Genomic DNA, 11,005 nt, shown 5'->3' with positions numbered 1-11,005 from the left:
TCACGGTTGGAAACCTCGGCTTGGCCATTCGTTTGAGAATGGTAAGGTGTAGAAACCCTATGGTTGACATTGTATTTCCTCAATAACGCCTCTATGGTCCGGTTGCAAAAGTGCGATCCTCTATCACTTATGATGACACGTGGCATGCAAAACCTTGCAAAAATGTTAGTTCTAATAAAATCTACAACCACTTTAGAGTCATTAGTCCGGGTGGCTTTAGCTTCCACTCACTTCAACACATAATCAACCGCAAGCAAAATATACATGAAACCATACGAGGAAGGAAAGGGACCCATAAAATCAATTCCCCAAACATCAAAAATTTCAACATTAAGGATAGAAACTTGCGGCATTTGATCCCTAGCACCTATGTTACCCATTCTTTGGCATTTATCACATGTTAAGCAAAAAGTTCTAGCATCCTTAAAGATACTAGGCCAATAAAACCCACATTGTAACACCTTAAGTGCTGTTCTTTGTGTGCCAAAGTGACCACCACATGCATATGTGTGACAAAAACTTAAAATTGAACGAAATTCAGAATCATGCACACATCGACGTACAATCTGATCCGGGCAAAATTTCCACAAATATGGATCATCCCACACATAAAACCGTGCATCATGCCTAAGTTTATCACGTTGGTGCCTAGTGAAAGTGCTTGGAATTTGTTTTGACACCAAAAAGTTCACCAAATCGGCATACCAAGGCTCACTAACCTTTATGGACAGCAATTGTTCATCGGGGAATGTCTCGACAATGGGTAGGGACTCCTCATTATGCACCATGCGGTTTAGGTGGTCAGCCACCACGTTCTCACTTCCCTTCTTGTCACGAATCCCAATATCGAACTCTTGAAGTAGCAACATCCAACGAATCAGTCGCGGTTTGGCTTCCTTTTTAGTGAGCAAGTACTTCAAAGCTGCATGGTCAGTGAAAATAATTACTTTAGTCCCAATTAAATATGATCTAAACTTATCTAAAGCAAAAACAACGGCAAGAAGTTCTTTTTCCGTAGTGGAATAGTTCAACTGGGCATCATTCAACGTCCGTGAGGCATAGTAGATAACATGCGGCCTCTTGTCCTTCCTTTGTCCCAAAACAGCTCCTAATGCATAATCGGACGCATCACACATAAGCTCGAACGGTAGGCTCCAATCCGGTGGGACAATGATTGGTGCCGTAGTGAGTAGGTCCTTGAGATGGTTGAATGCTTGCTCACACGCCTCGTTAAACTCAAACGACACTTCCTTTTGTAGGAGACGGCATAGAGGTTGTGCAATCTTGGAAAAGTCCTTGATAAATCGTCGATAGAATCCTGCATGACCAAGAAAAGAACGAACCTCTCTCACCGAAGTAGGAGAGGGTAAGTAGCGTACAAGATCTATCTTAGACTTATCAACTTCAATTCCTTTTTCAGAGATTATATGACCCAAAACAATACCTTGTTTAACCATAAAATGGCATTTCTCCTAATTTAACACAAGGTTTGTTTCAACACAACGTTTCAAGATTAAAGTGAGATTATTTAAGCAATTATCAAATGAACTACCAAACACACTAAAATCATCCATGAATATCTCAATAATCCTTTCAACATAATCAGAAAATATGCTAACCATACACCTTTGAAACGTGGCAAGAGCATTGCACAAACCGAATGGCATGCGTCGATATGCAAACGTTCCAAAGGGACAAGTAAAAGTGGTCTTTTCTTGATCATCCGGGGCAATGACAATTTGATTATAACCATCCATCAAGAAAACAATAAAAGGAATGACCCGCTAACCTTTCAAGCATTTGATCTAGGAACGGCAATGGGAAATGATCCTTCCTTGTGGTGGCGTTTAGCTTCCTATAATCAATGCATACTCGCCAACCGGTTTGGATTCGTGTGGGTACAAGCTCATTCTCCGCATTCTCCACAACCGTCACTCCAGATTTCTTAGGCACGCATTGAATAGGTGAAACCCAACGGCTATCGGAGATAGGATAGATCACTCCACAATCAAAGAGCTTGATTATCTCATTTTTCACAACTTCCATCATTGGAGGGTTGAGATGGCTTTGAGCCTCTCTAGTTGGTTTGGCCCCCTCCTCAAGAAATATGTGATGCATGCATGTTGTAGGGCTTATACCCTTGATATTGGCCAAGGTCCATCCTAGGGCAGATTTGAACTCCTTCAAGACTCGAACTAGTTTCTCTTCTTCTTGTGTCGTGAGGAATGAGGATATGATGGCAGGTAGGGTCTCATTTTCTCCCAAGAAAATGTATTTCAAATGGCTTGGTAATGGTTTGAGTTCAAGGACAGGTGCCTGAATTATTGATGGAAGCAACTTGTTAGTTGAAATGGGAATGGAATCGAAGTTAGGAGACTTACCACCATGCTTAGGTAATGACTCAAGGGCAGCAACCAACTCAATGAATTCCTCACTATAAGCCACGGCATGGAATGGTTCATGCATGCCATGGGTTAGCATATGGTTTGCATCCATAGTTTTGAGTTCCATGCCTCTTGTAATGACTTTTTCAAGCACATCGTCATTCAAATCTTCAAGATATCCCTGCGCCAAATAGTCAATTATATCAATAGAGAAACATGAATGGTCCTCACTAGGGTACTTAATAGAATCTGAAAGATTGAAATTAACAACTTCCCCATCAAATTCCATGGACAAAGTTCCATTAAACACGTCAATTTTAGTCCGGGCCGTCTTCATGAATGGCCTTCCAAGGAAGATGGGCAATGAAGGGGTATGGTCCGATTCATCCATTTCGAGAATATAGAAATCCACCGGAAAGATTAAGTGATTTACCTGCACAAGAACATCTTCCAAAACTCCCTTTGGATAGGCGTTAGATCTATCGGCCAATTGTATGATTACACCATCATTTTTCAACACTCCTAAATTCATAGATGCATAAATTGAGTATGGCATAACATTTATAGAAGCACCTAAATCTAACATGGCAGATTCAAAGCGAGTGTTTCCAATGACACAAGGAATTGTAAAACTACTCGGATCTTTGCATTTGGGGGGTAGTTTGCGTTGCAAGATGGCGGATACATTTTCACCTACCTTGACAACCTCCTTGATCGACATCCTCTTCCTAGTGGTGCACAATTCCTTTAGAAACTTGGCATATCTCGGGACTTGCTTGATTGCATCCAAAAGGGGTATGTTGACTTGAACTTTCCTAAATGTCTCAAGGATGTCCTTTTCAGCTTCCTCCTTCTTTGTTTGCATAAACCTACTAGGAAAAGGAAGATTCGAAGGAAAAACATTAGTAGGAACTGAATTTGACACATTCTTACCCTTATTGGACGATTTGGACAGATTTGGGGTACTAGAAGCTTGCGGCAAAGGTGGTTCCACCTTTGCCGTGGGTAGGCTTGCTTCTTCCTCTTCAATTTGCAAGTTTTCATCCTCTTTGAGACCTGATTTTGATGGTATAGGACCTGCCCCAACTTCTTTTCCACTTCTCAACAATATGGCTTTTGCACTTTCGAAACCTCCTTTTGGATTTGGAATGGTAGAACTAGGAAGTTGGCCTTGGTCTCGAAACTTCCCTACAAAATCTGCAATCTGCCCAATTTGTTTCTCCAATTGATCCACCCTTTTGTCTTGGCTTTGCATAGCTTTGGTTTGATTTTCTTGCCCCTGAGACAAGTTAGTTAGTAACTTAAGGAGTGTATCATTGTCTAGAGATGTACCTGAAGCATTTGGGGCAGATTGTTGTGGAAAATGTGGGGGTGCGTATGGCTTGGTGAAAAACCCCGGGGGTTGTTGCCTAAAGCCTCCTTGTTGTTAGGGTTGTTGGGCCTCCCTCCACTTGAAGTTTGGATGGTCTCTCCAACCTGGATTATATGTGGTTGAATATGGATCGTTCCTCGGTTGGTTTTGGCCTTGAAATCCAATTGCGTTAGCGCTCTCCCATCCACCATTCTCAATGAGTTGAGGGCACTTTTCCGAGGCATGTCCTTGGATAGAACATACGCCACACACCATTGGCCCTTGCATTCTCATTCTAATTGTGAATGAATGTCGGATGTGGAACTTACCTCATGCACCTGTTGCCGTGAGGGTCCTCTTTGGCCAACGCCTTCGTATTGTTGAGCGTTCAATGCTCGATTAGCAATCAAGATCTTGGCAGCCATAGGTGTTTTGTCCACCAATGCTTCACCCGCCGAGGCATCGAGCATTTGACGTTCAAATGGTAGGAGCCCCTCGTAAAAGTATTGTAGAAGTAACTCCTCCTTCATCTGATGCTGTGGACAAGAAGCAACAAGTGATTTAAAACGTTCATAATAAGTAGGAAAAGACTCACCTTCTTCTTGCTGAATACCACTAATCTTTTTACATAGGAGAATGATTCGAGAAGTTGGGAAAAACTTCTCCAAAAACGCCCTCTTCATACTCTCCCAAGATGTGACATTTCCGGGAGCTAACTCGTACAACCAATCTTTGGCTTTATCCATTAAAGAGAATGGAAAAGCCTTCATCTTCAAAATACTTCCGTCGACGTTAACCGGAGTCATGCTTGAACACACCACTTCAAATTCTTTTAAATGCTTGTTTGGATCCTCCATGGACAGCCCATGGTATTTTGGAATGTGGTGGAGCAAACTTGACTTTAACTCGAACTCTTCGGTCTTACCTTGCGCAGCCGTGGGATATTGGATACACAAAGGTGCGGCATTATCTAATCCCGAAGCGGCGAGCTCCTTGAGTGTTCGGTTGTCCATGGCCATGTCTTGCACTACTTCTCCCACTTGTGCCGTGGGTATCTCCTCCTCTTCTGGAACTTGTTCTTCAAGGTTAGGTTCCAGGCTAAGTGGGTTGGACTCTTGTTGGTTCCTTCTTCGTCTCAAAGTTCTCTCAAAATCGTCGTCAAAGTCCAAAATATGCTCACGAACAGGGTGGGAACTTCGAGTCATACACTAGTACCTTAAAAACAAAGAAACAAAACAGGGTCAGAAACTTCCACAAAATAAATGAATGAAAAGAAACAATCAAAGGGATTAGCAAAGTTGCTAATCCCCGGCAACGGCGCCAAAAATTTGATGCGAAATATATAAGCACACAAATTAAACCCTCTTTTTATCAATTGTAGCAAGTATGTAAGTAGGGATCGTTCTAGGCCGGGGATTAGGAGGGATTTCCAAATCACTTGAAAAATGACTCAAAACTTAAAAACAAAGTTTAAAACACTAAACTAGACTCGAAGAATGCAAAACTAAAGTTTAAAACACTAAGATAAACAAAAAGTTTCAAAAGAGCAACCAAAAGACTCAAAACTGCCTTAAAAACACTTTCTGGGCAATTTTGAGCACAAACACAAATTTGGACGAAATTGGTTTACCACTTGAATCAAAACACTTAAAATCACAAACTAAAGTGATTACTAACTAATCTAACACTTTGAAATAAATGGGAGATTGGTTCTTGACGAAATTTAAAACTAAACAAAAACTTTAAGAACTAGCAGATTGTAAAACGAGATTGATTAAATTGAATGGATGAGAAGCTAGCTAAGGGGTTCTTCTCCACACATGTTATACTTGCATACAAAATGATTTCCAATTGCTCTTCGACACACCATGCATTCCCAACACCCCAGATTAACTGTGAATTGCACTAACTAACCCTCAGATTTCCCTAAAGTTATTGAATTGGATGAATTGCATACGACAACCCAAAGCATTCCTCACAAGTCCCCTAGATGAATTGCATAATAGAGATACAAGCAAGAATCATTAAGTTCTATGAAAACCATAAGCATTGGCGAGGCACTTGTTACTATGAATTGCATGAAACTTATGCCAAGAATTTACTTAACATGATTGTGATCAACAACCTTTACTACTTATGAATATAAGTTCATAACGATTAGGTTAAACTCCCTTATATCCTAGCAAAAAACTTATGCATGAAAATTAAGTGTGCACTCTCAACCAACATACACAAATTAGTTTTAATTCTTAAAGATAAGTAAATTAAATTCACAATTCATGAAACGCAATTGGAAGTAATCAAATCATATAGCAAGCATAAACATGGTTTTGAATCCCCCCCTAGCCAAAGGGGGTTTAGTTCCTCATACTTGCAAAGCAAAGATACATAAAATTAGACACTAAAATTCAAAGAAAGACAACACCTAAAACACTCCAACTTGGCAGCAGGTGCATCCAAAGTTCCTCCTTCTTCCTTGCTGCGGCAGAGAGGTTTTGGACAGGGTTTGGGTGGTTTTTATGGTGTAGAATGGATGGGGAATGGTATGGAAAGGTTTAGGGTTGATGGGTGGTGTGGCTAGGGGTGATTTTTGGCTGAATTTGGAGAGAATGGTGGTGGAAAACTTATGGCAAAGACAAGGATCCAAATCTGTTCTGTTGATGAATATGGGAGGTGGTATTTATAGGCTTGAGAGAGGACCACTTCATTTCCTTTGCATGTGCAACTTGTGTGGGTGTGAGCTGTCATGTTTCCCCTTTACATTTACACACACATGCTTCATTATTTCAACAACAAAACACACACCTTTTCTGCCCATGCCGTGTGCTCCATGTGTTTGCTGCCATGTTCTTTTCTTTTCCATGTGTTTGCTGCCATGTTATCATCCTAGCTATTACACTTGCATACACACATGTTCTTTGCATCATTTCAGCCACAAAACAAGCACAATTCCTTCCCCTTTGCCGTGCCTTTCTTCCACTTTGCATGTGGGTGTCTTTGCATGTGTTTTGTGGCAGAAATGTTGTGTAATGATGAGGGGTTGTTGCTGCATTTGTGTGAAGGATGATTCCAGCTCCTCTTTGCATGTGTGTGCTGGCATGTTTCATCCTAGTTGTTACACTTGCACACACATCATTTCAGCCACAAAACAAACACAATTCCTTCCCATTGCCGTGAGTTTGCATGTGTATGAGTTGTCATTGTTTACCCTTGCATTTGCACACACACACTTGCACACACATATGCCCAAAACGTCCATCCTCATGCATGCAATCCATTTCAGCCCAATTTTGATCCAAAATGCACCAAAATGCACTTTTCTTGCCAACGTTGTTATTAAGACCTACAAACATACAAAAATGACTTTAAACGCTAAAATAACTAAGGAAAACATAACGTAAACGCACGAGAACAAGACAATTAAGTCGTATAAATATGCTCCTATCAGTAGTCCTGCATATCTGGAGAATTTCTAATTGTTTTGATGTCTTTTGTCAGAACTATGCCGCCTCGTAGAGATCCACGTCCTTCTGTTGAACTTAGTTTCCCCGCTATCGCTCAATTAGGGAAAGCTATTACTATTGCTATTCATTCTTCGCTCCGTCCTCCCGAGAGGACACCTCTTAAGATTGTGTATAATCTGAAGTTGTATCATTTTATAAGGAATGAAGGACATGAAGGAGGGGAGAAATGGATCAATCATATTGAAAAGACTTTCCGTGTAATGAAGGACATGAAGGAGCGGAGAAATGGATCAATCATATCATCATGAGGTTACTGCTAATCCAGTTGAGATGCTTCATCGTTTCAGGTTGGGTACTAAGAAGAAATGGCGTTCTATAACTACCTCGACTCCCTGTGCTACTTACCAGGAGTTTTATGAGATTTTGTTGAGGATTGAGGACTTAGAAAATATGCCTAGTGAGAGTGAAGAAGAGGAAGAAAAAAATGGGAATATGGAGGCGAGATGATAAAGGTAAGGGTCAGTCTTCCCAATGACCTCGTAAAATTCAGAGCTTTAAGAGGAGTGGAACTAGTTCCAGCTCTTCTAGCGAAGGTTTTAGTGCCACTGGTTAGAGGAGAGGTGGTAGATTTTCAGGAGGTCCTAGATTTCAGAGGCAGGGAGATGTCGGAATAGGAAGTGCTCATTTGTGCCGCAGATGTAATAATAGGCATTTTGGGGAGTGTAGGATAGGTAGCAGTGGATGTTTTACTTGTGGGCAGTTAGGACATAGAGCTATAAATTGTCCCCAGAGTTAGCAGAGGCCCCAGCATCCTTCTATGCCACCACCAGCACCGATCCAGCAAGTTCCAGGGTCTGGTAGTTATGGTCAGATGGGTCGAGGTGGTGCTTGCCATTATCAGAATGACCCCGCTCCTTATGCTTCAGGGCAGTATCAGTATTCGCATGATCCCTATTACCAGAGTGGGTATTCTCAGTATCCTAGAGGGTATACGTTGTACCTTCCATTCCAGTTGATGGATCTCAGTGGTATCAGGGAGGACAACCCCAGCAGGTAGAGATTGCTTCAAGTAGTGCAGGATCTTCAAGGTAATCTGGTCAGCCGAGTCAGGGGCGAGGTGTGCAGGGGCGAGGAAATCAAGCTAGTAGAGGTCGTGGGGGACGACAACAAGCCCAGGGACGTATTAATAATATCTCTCTACAAGATGCTCAGAATCATCCGGACTTGATCATGGGTACGTTAAACATTCTTGGTCACTTTGCTAGAGTTTTAATTGATTGTGGTGCTACGCATTCTGTTATTTCTCATACATTTGCTCAAGTGACGCAACCTCATCCTACTCCTCTAGGGTATAATTTAGAGTTTGCTATGCCTCGAGGGGAGAGATGTTATGTTGATTGTGTATATCCAGGATGTCCAGTGATGGTAGAAGATGTGGTTATGCCAGCTAATCGTATCCCGTTAGATATTGTTGATTTTGATGTTATTTTAGGCACAGATTAGTTGCATGATAATCATGCCAACATAGATTGCTATGGGAAAACAATTACTTTCCATCATCCTGGATTACGTGAAGTTACTTTCGAGTGTGAACGTAGTGGGGTGAGGCACGGTGTTATTTCTGCTATAAGAGCATAAAGGTTGTTATTTAAAGGTTGCCAGGGATATTTAGCTCATGTAATGCTGAATGATGTTGCTTCAAGTAGTGTGGAGGATGTTAAAGTAGTCAGGCACTACATTCTACAATTGAACTGAAACACAAATTGGAACATACCTAGTATTCTACCACGTCAGTATTTAAGGCGCATAATGCAATGTGCATATCATGAGCATGGATGATCATTCAGTGTGCTTAGTAAGTGCATAGTCTGTGCATATAATGTGCATGCATTGTGCATATAATGTGCATGTGTTGTATATGGAAGGCAATTATCGTTAACTTACTTTTGTAATGCTATTGGGTGGTTTAATTTTTTATTATTACGTATTTAAGCAGTTAATTTTTTGTCTCTAGAAGTTGCACCATTTGAATGACCCTTTTTGTGATGGGAAGTTGCACCGTTTGTATGACCCTTATTCTCCATCTATTTAAGTTGTCTTATGGGTTTGTGTTTCATTACAAAACCACAAGTTCAATTTACATCCTCCCAAAAGAAACCCAAAAGTTGAAAATGATGAAGAAGGTGCACCACCTCTTTCTCCATGCAATCTATTTTGGATGATGTTCTCAAAATTCTCATCATCATTGCTTCCCACTTATTAAAGGACCTCTTTTCGACGAAGATGGTCTCGAAGAAGTTCAACGAAATTGTTGAAGACCCTTACATCTACCAACATATCCATAATACAGACTTTGAGACTATTAACCCGCTTGCGTGTCTCACAAAGTCTCAAAGTTCATCAATCGCTGCATCCAGTACGACAACCCCGAGGCCCTTTACATTATGGGGGTGTGATACTTCTTCCGAGACAACAAGGAAAAAGCCAAAATTGAGCGTCTTAAGAGTGCGGTCTCAAAGGGCCATCAAGTAGCAACGTACGTGTATGGTGCGATCTTGGTATGCCACGAGTTGGATTCCAAGCACGAATGGCTCAAACTTCTCTATTCTCCCAACTGTCACAACTTGGAATGGTTGAGTGTAATGGAATGCCGAGAGAGGTTTCGCCTGTGTTTGAAGATTTTTGGGTAGCTAAGGAAGTAAGGGCTTGAATCTTAAAACTTCACGATGACAACACTGTCATCAAAGCTTGTACCTATTGTGGAAGTCCACAGGGTTCGGTCATACTCCGAACGCATTGGGTTGCATCTGAGCATGAAAAATTCACTACATGTACGTTTTTTTAGGTTATCGGGATTTTTTATCATTCACTTGCTGTGAAGCTTGGTGTCCATTTCTTTTTGTGGGGCGGTGCCATTCAGCTTCTCGGCACAAAGCGCCATCACGACAAGTGGCTGAGTGATACTGAGAACTATGCAATCAAGGGATGCTTTGCAATGTCTGAGTTGGGCCATGGCAGTAATGTATGTTGAACGTCAACTCGATCTACGCACAAGAAGAGAAGCCACACACCCCGATAAAGCAGGATACAAATAAAGGAACATCTTTGTGCTTCTCAGTCGTTGGATCCATAACCAAGCTAACCAGTTTCACCATTCTTGCTTTCCTGCTTCAATAAGCATCTTCTTTACATAGTGGTAGCCATGTGAAATCACTTTCTGAAGGCCCAGAGGATATGTCTACTTAAGCAAAGAAACGCAGTGGGAAACAGAAACAAAAGCAAAAGCAAAGCAGAAAAGAAAGGAGAAAGTAAAAGAGAAAGCAAAAGCAAGGAATAAGCACCCCACCAAAATGATGTGATTTGCTTTTCTTATTTTTGTATAATGTGATTATTTTTCTTATCTTTCGGAGACATTTGTATAAACCCCATCAGAGGGTAATAAAAAACAAAAAAAACAAAAAGGGCAAAGCCCAAAATAAATGGGCTGGAATGTTGTGTGAAGAGCACAGGCCCATAAGCCCAAAATAGCACCAACCAGGCGATCAAAAGTACGCCCAGTACTCCATAATTATTCGGCAACCTGCCGCTATTAACACCAACCAGGTGATCAAAAGTACACCCAGTACTCCACAATTATTCGGCAACATGTTGCTATTACCACCAACCAAGTGATTAAAAGTACGCCCAGTACTCCAAAATTATTCGGCAACCTGCCGCTATTACCACCAACCAGGTGATCAAAAGTACGTCCAGTACTCCCAAATTATACATGAGCATTACTCATGTCAATCATACATAAACATTCA

Source organism: Malus domestica, chromosome 14, assembly GCF_042453785.1.
Source record: "Malus domestica chromosome 14, GDT2T_hap1".
NCBI classification, from domain to species: domain Eukaryota; kingdom Viridiplantae; phylum Streptophyta; class Magnoliopsida; order Rosales; family Rosaceae; genus Malus; species Malus domestica.
This window is presented reverse-complemented; position numbering follows the sequence as displayed.